General features: G+C 39.6%; 1 protein-coding gene across 4 annotated transcripts in view; it reads left to right on the top strand.

Moving 5' to 3' along the window:
- Positions 1-14,658, top strand: part of eps8l2 (EPS8 signaling adaptor L2) — a 203,880-nt gene that overhangs the window by 95,120 nt on the left and 94,102 nt on the right. The window contains exon 1 of one of the 4 annotated variants that reach the window (XM_072272431.1): positions 3,912-3,935. The exons of the other annotated variants lie outside the window; for them this stretch is intronic. The gene's annotated coding sequence lies outside the window, so the exon portion shown is untranslated. Of the gene's footprint in view, positions 1-3,911; positions 3,936-14,658 lie in introns of those variants that run through there. 4 annotated transcript variants of the gene reach the window in all.

The raw sequence follows: 14,658 nt of genomic DNA on the forward strand, positions 1-14,658 counted from the left end.
CAGTACAAATACAAATTACAAATCCAGTTATAAATCCTATCCAATTACAGATGAATCAAGTGAAATAGTCAGGGCGTGTGAGGATAGTCAAGATCTCAACGGCCAGACAGGATCTCAATTTAATGTCTGCTTTGAATGTTGGCACATCTTAGCAATGTATTACTTTTAAAATGCTGCAATTTTTGAAACAGATTGTCTTTGAGTTAGGGCTAATATTTAAACATTCCTATTTTTGATGCAACAGATGATCAAAATAACAAGGTGCAACAGGGCATCCAGGACTTTGCTAAGTGATACATCACCAAAACCAATGAAAATTAAACATTGCAAATGGAAAAGAGGAACCCCAGAGGTGCCGAGTGAATTAGCATGATGAAATCAATATCAAATCAGATACAGAAAGAGAAATAAAAAAGGGAATGAAATAATCATTTGCAGAGAAAAGGTGATTTTAAAAAACGTAAAAGCCATATGTTTTGGAACTATATAAATTATTATTTTTTAAATATCCAACATTTCATATCCTGTAAAAATGTGTTTATAATTTTAGTTCACTTTCTGGGCCAAAGAGCTTGCTCATTAATAATAAATATGCCACTAAATTGATACTTAAACTCTTACTTGCTATAATTAATGAATTTAATGGAAATGATATAAAATGAGACGCTGATTTTATCAGGGAAATGGTAAGTGTTATTAATAAATCATTATCTTTCAGCTAAAACCATTTCTAGAATCAATGTGTAGGACAGCTGATTGAGAAAATGATAATTGTTATAATTTAGAAATTGAGATGGTAAGACAGTCTCAACAGTCTGTACTGAATACCAACCATTTGAAAGTGCTGGTGGAAGAGAAACAATGTTACCTTTATGCTTTGGTGAATATTATCTGTTAACAAATATCACAAAATTTGATTAATAAGCTATTATCATGTTCTGATAAAAGATCATTGTCCTGAAATATCAACTTTTTTTTAACTGTGGTTCTGCTTCTGTTGGACTCTTTCTATGTTGCCACAAATGCTGCCTAACATGCTACTTCCAGGGTTTTCAATTTTTATTTTTTATTTCCTGCTCCTGCTGTGTTTTGCTTTGAGATTCATTCAAGTGAATGATATATTAATTTCATTTCCGTTTGTAGGAACCATTATAATTAAAGTTATTGCTAGATGTACCTATAAAACAGCATGGATGTGATGGGGTGAGGACCTACAAGTACTTTGGGGTTCACCTGGATGACAGACTTGAGTGAAGCACCAACACAGAGAGCGAGGAGACTAAGGTCCTTTAGAGTATGCAGGCCTCTCCTTCACATGTGTAGACCCCTGGTAAGCTTTGATTACCCCTTGATTGCCCACCAAACCGGGTAATCAAGTTTGTGTGGATGCTGCGTGATGTACCCCACCACGCCAAATAACAGACAATACACCATATGCGATTAAATGATTACACTTTATAGAACTTACTGGAACTATGTAATTAATAGAGATAAAATATAAAAGGAAAGTAAAAGGCGTCAAACTTATCAAAGTTCAACCACTTCATGCACAACAGTTGGAGCTCAAGTAACGGAGTCTCCTTTCCACCATTCGATCCCTCCAACCCTCTCAACCTGCCCTCTGGGACCAATCACGGTGGTCGACCAGACGCTCCACACGAGTCCGTCTTTGTCTCCCCTCATCGCCGAAGACCCTGGGCCTCGGACTCCCGCTTGGGGTCCGTTCCGTCGCCCAGCTTACAGCATTGCATCTCCTCTCCCTGTCCCCATCGTGCCTTCTGCCCCAAAGCCTGCGAAAAACAATAGCTTATTGACACACAAGAAAGAATAACATCTATCCCAATTGGTTCGTTCTCTCTCTTATCAATAATATAACCCAAGCAAGGGGGGGGAGAGAGGGAGAGAGAGAGAGAGAGAAAAAAAACTCCTTACATAGCAGTTATTATTACAAGAAAAGCCATTTTAATTATAACATAACAAAGAAGCCATTTTGTTAGCCTTCGCAGTAACATAAAAGAAGAAACCCCTTACACATATTCTACCAGTCTGTTGTCACCAGTATTGTCCTCTATGTGGTGGTGTGCTGGGGCAATGGCATCAACACAGGTGATGTCAACAGGCTCAATAAACTGATTAGAAAGGCTGGCTCTGTTGTAGGGATCAAATTGGACAAACTGGAGGCTGTGGTCAAACAAAGGACCCTATGAAAAATCCTGGACAATGTTTCTCACCTTTTACCTGCCGCCTTGGCTGGACAGAGGAGCACTTTTAGTAATAGACCAACACAACTACACTGCTCCAAGGAACGTTATAAGAGGTCATTCTTACTCTCGGCCATCAGGCTCTATAATGAATCAACCTATAGCTGGGGAAATAATGATCCCCTCTTGTTGGACTGCTTGCGGTGACAATTTTTATTCATTCTACTTCTCCTTCTAATATTTAGCTCTGTGCACTTGTAATGCTACTGTGACACTATAATTTCCTTTGGGATCAATAAAGTATCAATCTATCAATCCCCCAATTTAATCCTAACTGGGACAATTTACAATGACCAATTAACCTACCAACCATATGTCTTTGGAATGTGGGAGGAAACTGGAGCACCTGGAGGAAACCTATGCGGTCATGGGGAGAATGTACAAACTCCTTACATGCCCGGTGGGAATTGAACCTGGGTCACTTGTACTGTAAAGCATTGTGCTGACCACTTCGTTACTGTGCTGCCCTATTTGGCACTTTCCCCAGATTCTACCTATTTATACATGGTAATCTGAAAAATTATGTCAGTAAGAATTCTCCTTTAGTTGCTTATATTAAGTAGGAACTATGGTATCACTCTGTCCTCCAATATACCATACCCTGGAATACACATATGTATAATGTATGGCTGGGAATGTCAGCAACTGCTAATGTCAGCACAGTAATTTAAGGCAGGAATGGGCCACATGGATAATTAATTTGAGAAATTCAATCCAAGAAGTGTTTGTTTATGTGAGGCACGCACAGCCATTTGGTTAGATAAACATGTGATCAAGTTTCAAAGCTGGTTGAAATGTAGCACTGGAAAAATAAATGGCACTTGAGAATGAAGGGGCAAAATGTTCCCAACAGAACTTGTTCATCAATATTCTCAGTCATCAAGCAGCAACCATAATATTAGTCCCTTTGTGTTAGTATGGTTGGTGCCTGTTTAAGTCTATATTCTGATATTCCCAGTCCTGTCTTGAATTGGTGAATTTCACCTTACCGGAACTATAATTCCATGATTTTAACCCCAGTCTACATTAGGGAACGGTGTTATTTGTGTAATTGGGTCACATTTACACAACTAAAGTAACAACCTGAAGTATACAGTAAGCAATTAGCAGGATCCAGTCACGTAGGGGAACTTAACAGTTCAAAGAACAAAGTTCAGTTGGTTTGTCCTTCTCTAGTGGAGCATAGAATCTGCTGTTTTAGGTAACACATGTCTTCTCATATCTTTCATAAGAACTGGCATTGACTTTTTTTTTGGTCTCAGGAAGGGAATGCTAATCACAATTATCTAATTAGCCTGGAGGAATCCCAGAGTTGGCTGCAGATGTAGGTTGTCTGGATATAAACGCACCCCACACCCTAATGGAAGAGCAACTGGAGACAGTTAGCTCTGCACGCTGCCCTCTTCGGTCTGTCACCTGGTGCATTTGATACTTGACAAGCAAGTGATCATATGTTGCAGCTTAGCACAATGGATAACTTATCCTGAGCTATGTTTGTTCTTCTCTTGTCACTTCCTCCAGCAATATCCCTTGAACTGGAGTTCAAGGCTGCTGTACAACCAGTAGAGCTGCTACTTGACCTGCGTTCAAATCTGGCCTTGGGCACAACCTTGTACAGTATTTACACAGTTTCCCTGTGACTGTGTGGGTTTCCTTCCGTCATCCTGAAGACATGTAAGTTCCAAGGTTCAAAGGTTCATTTATTATCAAACAATACAACTCTGAAATTCTTCTTCTCCAGATAGCCATGAAACCAAAAAAAGAAAAGGTCAGCAGCATGATCATCAACTCCCAAATTTCTCCTCCCTGCACAAAAAAAACTAACAAAATGGAACAGGTACATCAACCCCCAAATCCCCTTCCCCCACATACAAAAAAAACAAGAAAAATTGGGTGAAAAACACAGAATACAAAAAAACCATAAGACTGAAAAAAAGGTCCATATCCAAAATGCAGAAAACCTGGGCAACTTTCCCCCTCTCTGTAGTAAAGCAATCTCACCAGTGATTAAAAAGGCAGTCTCCCCTCTCCAGCAGCAGAGCGATCCCCCAGCAATAAAAATGCAAGCAGGAGGCATTTCAATCTCACTCGTGGCTTTAATCAGTGAACAATGGAAGCTTTAATCAGTGATGTGGAGTCAACATCAGCTCACTGCCTTTTCACCGTGAGGATTCCCCACGCTGCAGTTGCTTCCTGGAATCCCCTCGGTGACTGCAGAGTATTGAAACACTCAAACGATCTCCAAACTGCAAATCACAGGCACCAACGTTCCAGAATCACACTCTCGACAAAAAGCAAATGTAAAAGACTTCTAAAAAAGTGGAAATATATGGTTTCATGATCTATCCGAAGACATCGACTGAAGGAGCTTTGTACACAGGTGCCATCTTGACCAGTGTGATCTTTGCTGGTAGTTGGTAGGTTAATTAGCTACTGTAAATTGTCCCTAAGTGTAGGTGAGTCATTAAACCTGGGGAGAGCTGATGGGAATGTGGGAAGAATAGAAACTGAGATTAATGTAAGATTAACCATATGCGTATGGGTGGTTGATGATCAGCATGCACTCTGAGGGGTTATAGAGGACCATAAGATCCTAAGACATAGGAGCAGAATTAGGCCATGCAGCCCATCACGTCTGCTCTGCCATTCTATTATGACTGAACCCCGATCCCAAGAAAATAGATTTCAAGGCATTAAAATGGGGGTTGAAACAAATTATAAGTTATCAAGACCTTCATCAAAATGATGGATTGTAAAGTGGAAAGGTAGTAGAGTTCAGAGTGGAAATGTTGGAAAGTGGTATCTGGTTAACAGAGGACCCACAATGAAAGTTGCCTTTATTTTAGCAGACAGCAGAGAAAATTGCCCAACCAAGTACCTCCTCATTTGGATGCTGAAGGAATTCAGTACCTGAAGGTTCCCATCAGGGTTGTGGATAAATAACAAGACAACTTCATGGGCTTATTATTGATTTCTTACGCATGCTGTTTTGTGCTATGTTTGACAGCAATTTCTGTGGCATTGAACAGCAGATACATTCCAATTGCCACTGGAAATTCCTCTTCTCCTGGAAGATAATTTAATGTGTTCCAGTGGGCCTCCCTCTGAACTCTTTCCTGTGAATAAATGTTGATATATTTCAGAGACAATGATTCATTTATTCATCGAAACATGAAACACTTGTCTCAGTAGACCACATACTTTACCATGCTCATCAACATCTGTCTCTTCTGAGGTCAATGAATTACTAATAAAACAGAATATAAGTTACTAAATACTGCACAGCCTTTTACTTACCCATAGTTTGAGAAGAACCTATTGAAGGCTGTTTCAGCACAGGAGCCTACTCATGTTCATGTCCATCCCTTCAGTGTATGCCACGCAATTCAGAGAGGCTGGTTACGGGTTTGAAATGCTTAAAGAAAGATTTAAGAACCAGTCATAGGAGGCTTATAAAGAGATACAGCAAAGGTCTTTCAGCCCATTGAGTCTGTTCTGACTGTCATCCACCAATTTACACATTTCCTCGTTAACCCCATGTTTCATTCTCCCCACATTCACATCAAGTTCAGAAAACCTTAGTTCATGCAGGAAACAATTAACAAAGAAAACAGATATTCAGCAGGAAAGTGCAAGTGAAAATATTGGCACTATTTTAAATGTAGTTGTACATAATGACAGGAATGTACGGCTTAATGAGCAGAAGTGAGCTATTGATATGTGATTGTCTATAATAGGATATACTTGGTGAATTTGGGGTTAAGATGTACAATGTGTGGAATAGCCTTTCTCAATATTTTCACTGAGTCACAGAACCAGAAGTGTTTCCACAAAAATGTTTAAATCAATACCATTAAGAGGGCTCTAAATTTATTAATGGTAATTTCACATTACCCTGGAGAAAGTAAAGATCTTTAAGCATTGGAGGCTAAATCATACTACTACTACATCGACTCAGGCCTAGGGAGCAAGGCTAAATCATAAATTCTCCGCAATGAATGATCTTTCCTCTAACAAATGTGCTTTCACATTGCTGCGCTGAAATAAACTAACTCCAACAATTTGAAGGAGCCTCTCTGCCAACAGTCCTCTTCCCATGATCGCCTAACTTATAAAGGAATCACCCTTCCCCAACCCAAACTCACCACACTAGATAGGGTCCTGATGGGGCTTCTGACTGGTGTTCTTCTCTCTACTCCCTGCAAATGCCAAAACAGAGAATTTTCATACATCCCTTTGGCAGTCTGTGAAGGGGTATAATGTGCAGTAGTGATTTAGTGTTGTAGTAGTGGCCCACACTAAAACTGTCATAGTCCTTTGTTCTAGTTTCACACATTAGAATACATAGCCTCTCAGTTTCTGCACTAAAAGTTCCCCTTTTAATGTTAATATCTTCAATAAAGCCAATAATTAATGTTATAAATGCATGATAATACAAAACTAATAATTTCAAGATTATATGGAACCTTTTACATGGTAAAATTTCCAGAGCGCATTAAGAATCTATGTTTGACAAGCAACCACATATCTAGATAGGTGATCAAAAGCTTGGCCAGCTGAAGGTATCCCTCTGAAGCTGATGAAAATTGGCAGTTTGTAAGAGGCTAGTGATGCAGTACCACAGAGATACTGGGGAAAAGTGGAGGTGGAAGAAGTTAACTTTCTGAACTTCAACAGAGATTTAAAGACACAGTATTTAAAGTGCTGCTCTCAGTGTCTCTTATACGCTGACCTATATTTTAATAATATGAGGCTGGTTTCTAGAACAGGCCTTAACAGAAACAGGAAGTGTTAGAAATACACAGCAGGTCATTCTGCATCTGTGGAGAGGTCAATGACAAAGAACTAATTATTGTTCTTTCAAATGTCTTCCAATACAGTAGCAAGTTAAGTAAAAATCTAAAACCAATCATGCAAGTGTATGCAGACTTAACTTATTTTTTATATTTGTAAATTAAGTAACTGACCCATTGGTCTATACACATACTATTCTTCACTGATCTCTTACCCTTCTGTGCACAGTGTAATGTGGAATTCCTTTAAAATATTAAAGGGAGTGTTTATTATCCTAATAACTTTGAGGTGCATTAATATAAATGACTAGTCATTGGCTGGATGTGTTAACCATCTATCTACTCCTAAATTGAGCATTTAAGTCACACAGATCTATTTTGCTAAGCTTGAAATTAATGCTTTGACAGTTGGTACATTTGCAGCCAATACTGAAAATTGAATGAAGACAAAAGAAAGACAACAGCTCAGATATCAATGAAGTAATGAAGCAACTAGATCCCTTTTTAAAACCCGACAATACTACTAAATATGAGCCTCCTTTGCCGCTCTGCTTTTTGAGTATCTAGTTTCGGAATAATTAAAAAATGCATTTAGGTAGCCACTTTCACAACGTACAAAACATTTTACTGCCAATAAAGTTCAAAGTGTACCATGTAAAGGATAAAGATATGTTTAAGGGCCCACGCTCCAAGCAGGCAGGGCTGAGTGCCTAACCTCTCATAAACAATAGTACAACGAGATCTTCAAATGAATGCTAGTGGTAGAGAGCAGGTAGAGAATGAAGAATTACTTACCTTCCTCAAGGTTTCTTATGTCCAGCTGACTAAGTAGATTGATTTTTGGTTTAATAGTTCATTCCTAAAGGCAGACACCTCTGTCCCTGCAGCAATTTCTCAGAACCATGGAGAATCATCAGTGTAGGCTGGCACCACATGAGACTACTGATGTTGGAATTTGGAGCTGAAAAAAAGCAAACTGTTGGAGAAACTGAGTTATATGAAAGGTCTTGACCTGAAATATTGACTGTCTATTTCCTTTCACAGATGCCACCTGGCCCACTGAGCTCCTCCATACTTTATAAACTGAGACGTGCATCCTTTATAGTTGTCAGCAGGTTCGAAACCATCATTAAGGCCTTGTTAAAACAATCGCACATTTCCACTTCTCAGTCACAGCCAATTTGAAAACAAATGCTCTATATATTCTCCCTGAACATTAATTTGGTTTCAGTTTTGGCTTTGTTATTTCAGTTGTAAATTTGTCTGTGTTGATCTCCAGTATGGTTGGTTTTGTTGGTGACAGTTATTTGAATTTCCACCCTCACCATGTCAATGCAGAGCTGGACAACAGCTGGCCTAATGGCTGCACAATAAAGCCAACGAGGTAAACTTCTGCTAATGCCCCACCTCCCCCTTGTACCCCATCTGTTATTTTTTTTATTTATTTATATACACACATTCTTTTTCTGTCTCTCCTTTTTCTCCCTCTGTCCTTCTCACTATACCCCTAGCCCATCCTCTTGGCTTCCCCCCTCCCCATTTTCTTTCTCCCTAGGCCTCGTGTCAAATGATCCTCTCCTATCCCTTTTGCCAATCAACTGTCCAGCTCTTGGCTCCATCCCTCCCCCTCCTGTCTTCTCCTATCATTTTGGATCTCCCCCTCCCCCTCCCACTTTCAAATCTCTTACTATCTCTTCTTTCAGTTAGTCCTGACAAAGGGTCTCAGCCCGAAACGTCGACTGTTCCTCTTCCTACAGATGCTGCCTGGCCCGCTGCGTTCACCAGCAATTTTTATGTGTGTTGCTTGAATTCCAGCATCTGCAGATTTCCTCATGTTTGCGAGGTAATCAGGCATCTTTATTTGGTGGAATGGACTCAATGTCAGCAATGTCTATACCTTGAGACGGTAAACTGTGCGTAGCTCAGGTATTAGGTAGTAGTTTCTCAGAACTACTCTTACTGTAATACCCAGAGTTGTTTCACCGGCATCAGTACTGACACTGGAAAGGATCAACATTATTGCTAACATAGCTGGAAGAATGATCACTCTCTTTAGATTTTGGCAAGTTCAGTAACACATGAATGACTGCCAATTCATTCCCCCATGTTATATATGGAGGTAAGCATTATTATAGAATTGACAGCCTTGAAGCTATTTTAATCAGGTTCAGCAAGTCAATACCTTGAATACAGGGGAAGTTGTTGCTGCCTGTGTTACTTTTCATTGTTAATCAAAGCAATACTTGTGGCTAAGTTTAGTATATTTGAAAGGTAACCAGATACTGGCAGTGAACTAAAGGTATTCTAATTTGAATGGACACTCGGAAAGTAGATAAGTCAAAGGAGAAGAATGTGTAGGGCATATACTTACTCTGCATTTTATCTGAACACTATAAAAAGCTGCAAACTGGTATAAATTATGTTTTAATTGTATTGTGGATTAGTCCCATGATACCACTTCGCGCACTCAAGTTCGTACCTTTCGAAATAGTTCTCACTGGAGCCCCAACCTCGTGCAGGCAGGTCTGGGAGAAAGCCAGTGATGGTTGGATATTGCTGCTTTCCGTGCCAGGCTCAGATTTCAATGTATGCCCTCAGATCTTTTCGCCGTCTGTGTCAGTGAATTGAGTCAGAGGTGTGAGCAGTGCTGCTGTGGGTATTATGTACTTGCATGTGACTTCAAGTTTCAGCAGGACATGTGGAGAGAAATTGTAATTATGACTGATTAGAAAGTGAGGTAACTCACTGCCTGCCACTGTAATCATTTGTTCAGATTATTATTGTTCACTGGATACCAATGAGGATATTACATAAGTAAATTGACCCCTGCCTCAGAAGGTTCAGAAATCAGACAGGGATTCCAAACTAAATGTTTGGAACAGTCTCTGCTGATCTTCTGCAGCTAATTAATATTCATTATATGCTTCTGGAAGTGGGAAGGAAGGAATCTTTTGGGATTTAGCTCACCTTGAGACAAGTGGAGACAGTATGCTTCTTATTGAAAGCAGCACAAGCCTTCTCTTAGGAGTAGTAGTGTTCAATATTTTTGCCGTTTCTCTAGCATCATATAGCGTGCAGTGATGGCTGTTAGGAAGAATCCATTGAGATTTCACAATAATATAATGGCTTTTAAAATCTGACCTGTGATCCCAAGTGACGTATCATTAGGGAAATAGCAATGTTCACTACTCATAGGTTAATATGTACAAAGCATACCTGGACTGGGTATAAACATTGCATCAACTGGGTGACACATACAAAAGCATTCTTCATTCTGTTCGGTCACTGAAGTCGACACGGAATTGCTGGTCACTGAAGTCGACATGTAGTAGTGCTGGGTTTCCCCAGCATCATGCAGTACCTACTTCTCTGGTGCTGCACAGCCAGCCAGTCTCAGGGTAGAGTTAGAGCCCTCAGTCAGTTGAATGGGAATCCCCAGCACTAGTGAAATAGTTGAGAAGGGGTAAATAAGAGACATTGATTACTTTCCTGCATTTTGTTTTATTTTCATAGTTTTAATTATTTCTTTGTGTTTTAATTAGTTTCATTTTTTAAAATAAAATAAAATTATTTAATTTTTCAGTCATTTAAATCAATTCAATTATTTTTATTTTTCTCTGAAGCCCAAAGACATTTAGGATCTGTAAAAAAGTTCGACAGGCTCTGATAGAAGATAACATCTCCAACCTATCAATGATTCCTAATGGGACATCGGAGTAGCACAATGTTGTCATAGATGCCTGTGTCTATCCACCCCCTCACCCCAAAGAAGGATAAGCAAAAGAGCCTTAGATATTGATCCATGCCCACCCAACAAAGGATGGACTTCAATCCTGTAGTTGCAACCATTTCCAGCATTAATCAGATAGTGTATGTGATAAAAGCCATCCCTTTGAAATGGAATAGTAAGGTATCAGTTGCACAGACATGCAGCATTCATTTTCTAACAAGTGCCTAGCACACAGGAAAACAATGTGCCTGGCATTTAGAATGAGTACATTCTGTGGCAGGAGGTGCATGATAGCAAGCCAGGATTCAATGGCCCTTGGAAAAACAGGGCTCATGCATAAAGTGCCATTTCGCTGTTTATATTTCTTGCAGTGGGAATTCCAGTCCATTGCTTTATTAACCAGAGGAGAGCATGGTTGCTTTAAGCTGGCTCTCAGGAGGTGAAAGATTAACACAAACAGAGTGTAAATTGTCAACTGTGCTCTTCAGATATAGGGAAGAGTCTAATATCTTGGAGAAGTTTTGTTTGCTTTATATTCATCGATGCTACAAAGGTTTCTTGTGATAATGGTGAGATCACCAGGGTGTATAATGTATGGTTTCAGTAATGTTGCTTTGCTTTCTCGTGTAGGCCTCAAGGTGACTGTGCTGTTGATTAAGGTTCATTATTTTGTGTACTGAACAGCAAGCCTGCCTTTCTGTAGTTTTTCTATGGTTCTATGGTTTCCCATTTAAAATTTGCAATTTTTTAACTGATCTTACACTGATTACCCAGTCTTCCCTACCTTGCTGCCGTCACTCCTCATTAGTACATCTTAAACCCCCTGCATTCTTAAGCTTCCCAAATGAACAACATTTTTAAGGCTCGGTCTTTTCTAATGTTGCATTGGTAAGCTACTGGACGTGCCGCTGTGTGCGTATTTGGGTCAGGTTTCAGGTGCTATTGAATATGGTAAATACAGATGCATTATGTGCAACGTGAGCATAATGAGGGCCAAGCTAAAGCTAATAGATCACAAAGCCTAAACGTGTGACTTATTTTGTGTCTGGAATACACTGACTGCTTTATAAGTGTTTGTGGTATACTGGTAAACATGACGCTGGCAAATATAACCCTTCCCTCATCCTTTCATTAACATAATCACCTGAAAGGCCAGAAGAGATGGCAAAATCATCCCATTTATTTTATCTAACACAGGAAAAAAATTTAGCAAAAATACCTTTGCTTAGAGCACTGATAATCATTCAAGCTCTGGTAGGCTGTAGCAAACCATATTAACAATTAATATAATCTTACACAAAACTGGTTAGGCTGTGAATAGAATATTTTGTGTTCCATTTTAATTGCCTTACTATAGGTGAGGTATAAATACCATGGATGCTGAATTTACTTATGTAGTTTGAGGTAAGAAAAAATGCCACTAACGAGAGACAAAGCAGCTCATGCTTCTAACAATGAGGAGATCTGATAAAGGAGTTCAAAATTCTTATAAGGTAAACTAGAATTAAATATTTCTGTTCAATGAGTCAACAACAATAAAGATTTCAACTTAAAGTTCAAAGTCGTAAGTTCAAAGTAAATTTATTATCAAAGTATATATCTGTCATAGAGACATAGAGAACAACACTGAAACAGGCCCTTTGGCCCATCTAGTCCATGCCAAAACCATTTAAGCTGCCTACTCCCATTGACCTGCACTGGAACCATATCCCAACCATCCATGTACAGTACCTATCTAAACTTCATTTAAACATTGAAATTGAGCTTGCATGCATCACTTGTGCTGGCAAATCATCCCATACTCTCACAACCCTCTGAGTGAAGAAGTTTCCTCTCAAGTTCCCCTTAAACTTTTCACCTTTCTCCCTTAGCCCATGACCTCTGGTTGTCGTCCCAACCAACCTCAGTGGGGAAAGCTGCTGGCACTTGGACTATCTACTTGCCTCATAATTTTGTATACCTTCATCAAATCTCCTCTCAATCTTCTACATTCTAAGGAATACAGTCCTAACGTATTCAATCTTTCCTTCTAACTCAGGTTCTCCAGACCTGACAACATCCTTTTTAAATTTTCTCTGTACTCTTTCAGTCTTGTTGTACATCTTTCCTGTAGGTAGGTGACCAAAGCTGCACACAATACTCCAAATTAGGCCTCACCAACATCTTATGCAACTTCAAAATAACATCCCATCTTCTGTACTCAATACATTGATTTATGAAAGCTAACGTGCCAAAAGACCCTATCTACCTGTGACAGCACTTTCAAATAATTTTGGACCTGTATTTCCAGATCCCTTTACCCTACCACAATCCTCAGTGCCCTACCATTCATTGTGTAAGGCCTACCCTGGTTGGTCCAAGCAAAGTGTAAAACTTCGCATTTGTCTGCATTAAATTCCATCTTCCATTTTTCAACCCATTTTTCCAGCTGATGCAGATCCTTTGCAAACAAGCCATGCTAGCCTTCCTTGCTGTCCACTACACCCCCAGTCTTGGTGTCATCCACAAATTTCCGGATCCAGTTAACCACATTATCATCCAGATCATTGATATAGATGACAAACAACAATGAACCAGGCAATCATCCCTGAGGCACACCACGAGTCACAGGCATCCAGTCAGAAAGGCAACAACTACTACCACTCTCTAGCTTCTCTTATAAAGGCAATGTCTAATCCAATTTACTACCTTATCTTGAATACCGAGCGACAGAACCTTCTTGACAAACCTCCCATGTGGGACTTTGTCAAGTGCCTTGCTAAAATCCACGTAGACAACATCCACTACCTTGCCTTCATTATTTCCTGGTAACTTGCTCAAACTTTACAAGATTGCTTAGACATGACCTACTGTGCACAAAGCCATGCTGACTATTCTTAAGCAGTCCATGTCTCTCCAAATACTTATATATTCGGTCCCTTAGGATACCTACCAATAACTTTCCCAGAACTGATGTCTGGCCCGCTGGCCTATAATTTGATAGTTTATGTTTAGAGCCTTTTATAAACAGCAGAACAACATTGGCTATTCTCCAATCCTCTAGTACCTCTCTGGTCGCTAAGGCTGATTTAAGTACCTCTGCTAGGGTCCTGGCGATTTCTGCACTTACCTCCCATAGGGTCTGAGGGAACACCTTGTCAAGCCTTGGGGATTTATCCACCCTGGTTTACCTCAGGAAAGCAAACACCTCCTCCTCTGCAATCTGTACAGTGTCCATGAAGTTGATGTCTCTTTGCCTCATTTCGATAGACTCTGTGTCTGTCTCCTGATTAAATATAAATGAAAATATTTGAGATCTCCCCCATGTGTTTTGGCTCCACACATGGGTTAACATTCTGATATTCCAGAGGACTATTTTTGTCACTTGCAATCCTTTTGCTCTTAACCTATCTGTAGAATCCCAAGAGCAACTTCATGCCTTCTTTTCATCCGCCTGATTTCTTCCTTAAGTGTTCTCTTGCATTTCTTGTACTCCATAGCACCTCATTTGTTCCTAGCTGTCTATATCTGTTATGCATCTCCTTTTTTCTGTTAACCAGGACCTAAGTATCTCTTGAAAACTAGGGCTCACTACACTTGTTGTCTTTACATTTTATTTTAACAGGCACAATTAAGTTTTGTACTCTCAAAATTTTGTTTGTGAATGTCTCCCACTTACCAAGTACACCTTTGCCAGAAAACTGTCTAAAACAATCTACATTTGCTAGGTCATTACTGATAATTGACCTTTCTCCAATTTAAAATCTCATTCCATGGACCAGACCTATCCTTTTGCATACTTACTTTGAAACTAGTGGCATTTTATTCACTAGATGCAAAGTGTTCCCCTACATAAATTTCTGTCTCCTACTCTGTCTTGTTTCCCTAATAGCAG

The sequence above is a fragment of the Mobula birostris genome, chromosome 11, assembly GCF_030028105.1.
Source record: "Mobula birostris isolate sMobBir1 chromosome 11, sMobBir1.hap1, whole genome shotgun sequence".
NCBI classification, from domain to species: Eukaryota; Metazoa; Chordata; class Chondrichthyes; order Myliobatiformes; family Myliobatidae; genus Mobula; species Mobula birostris.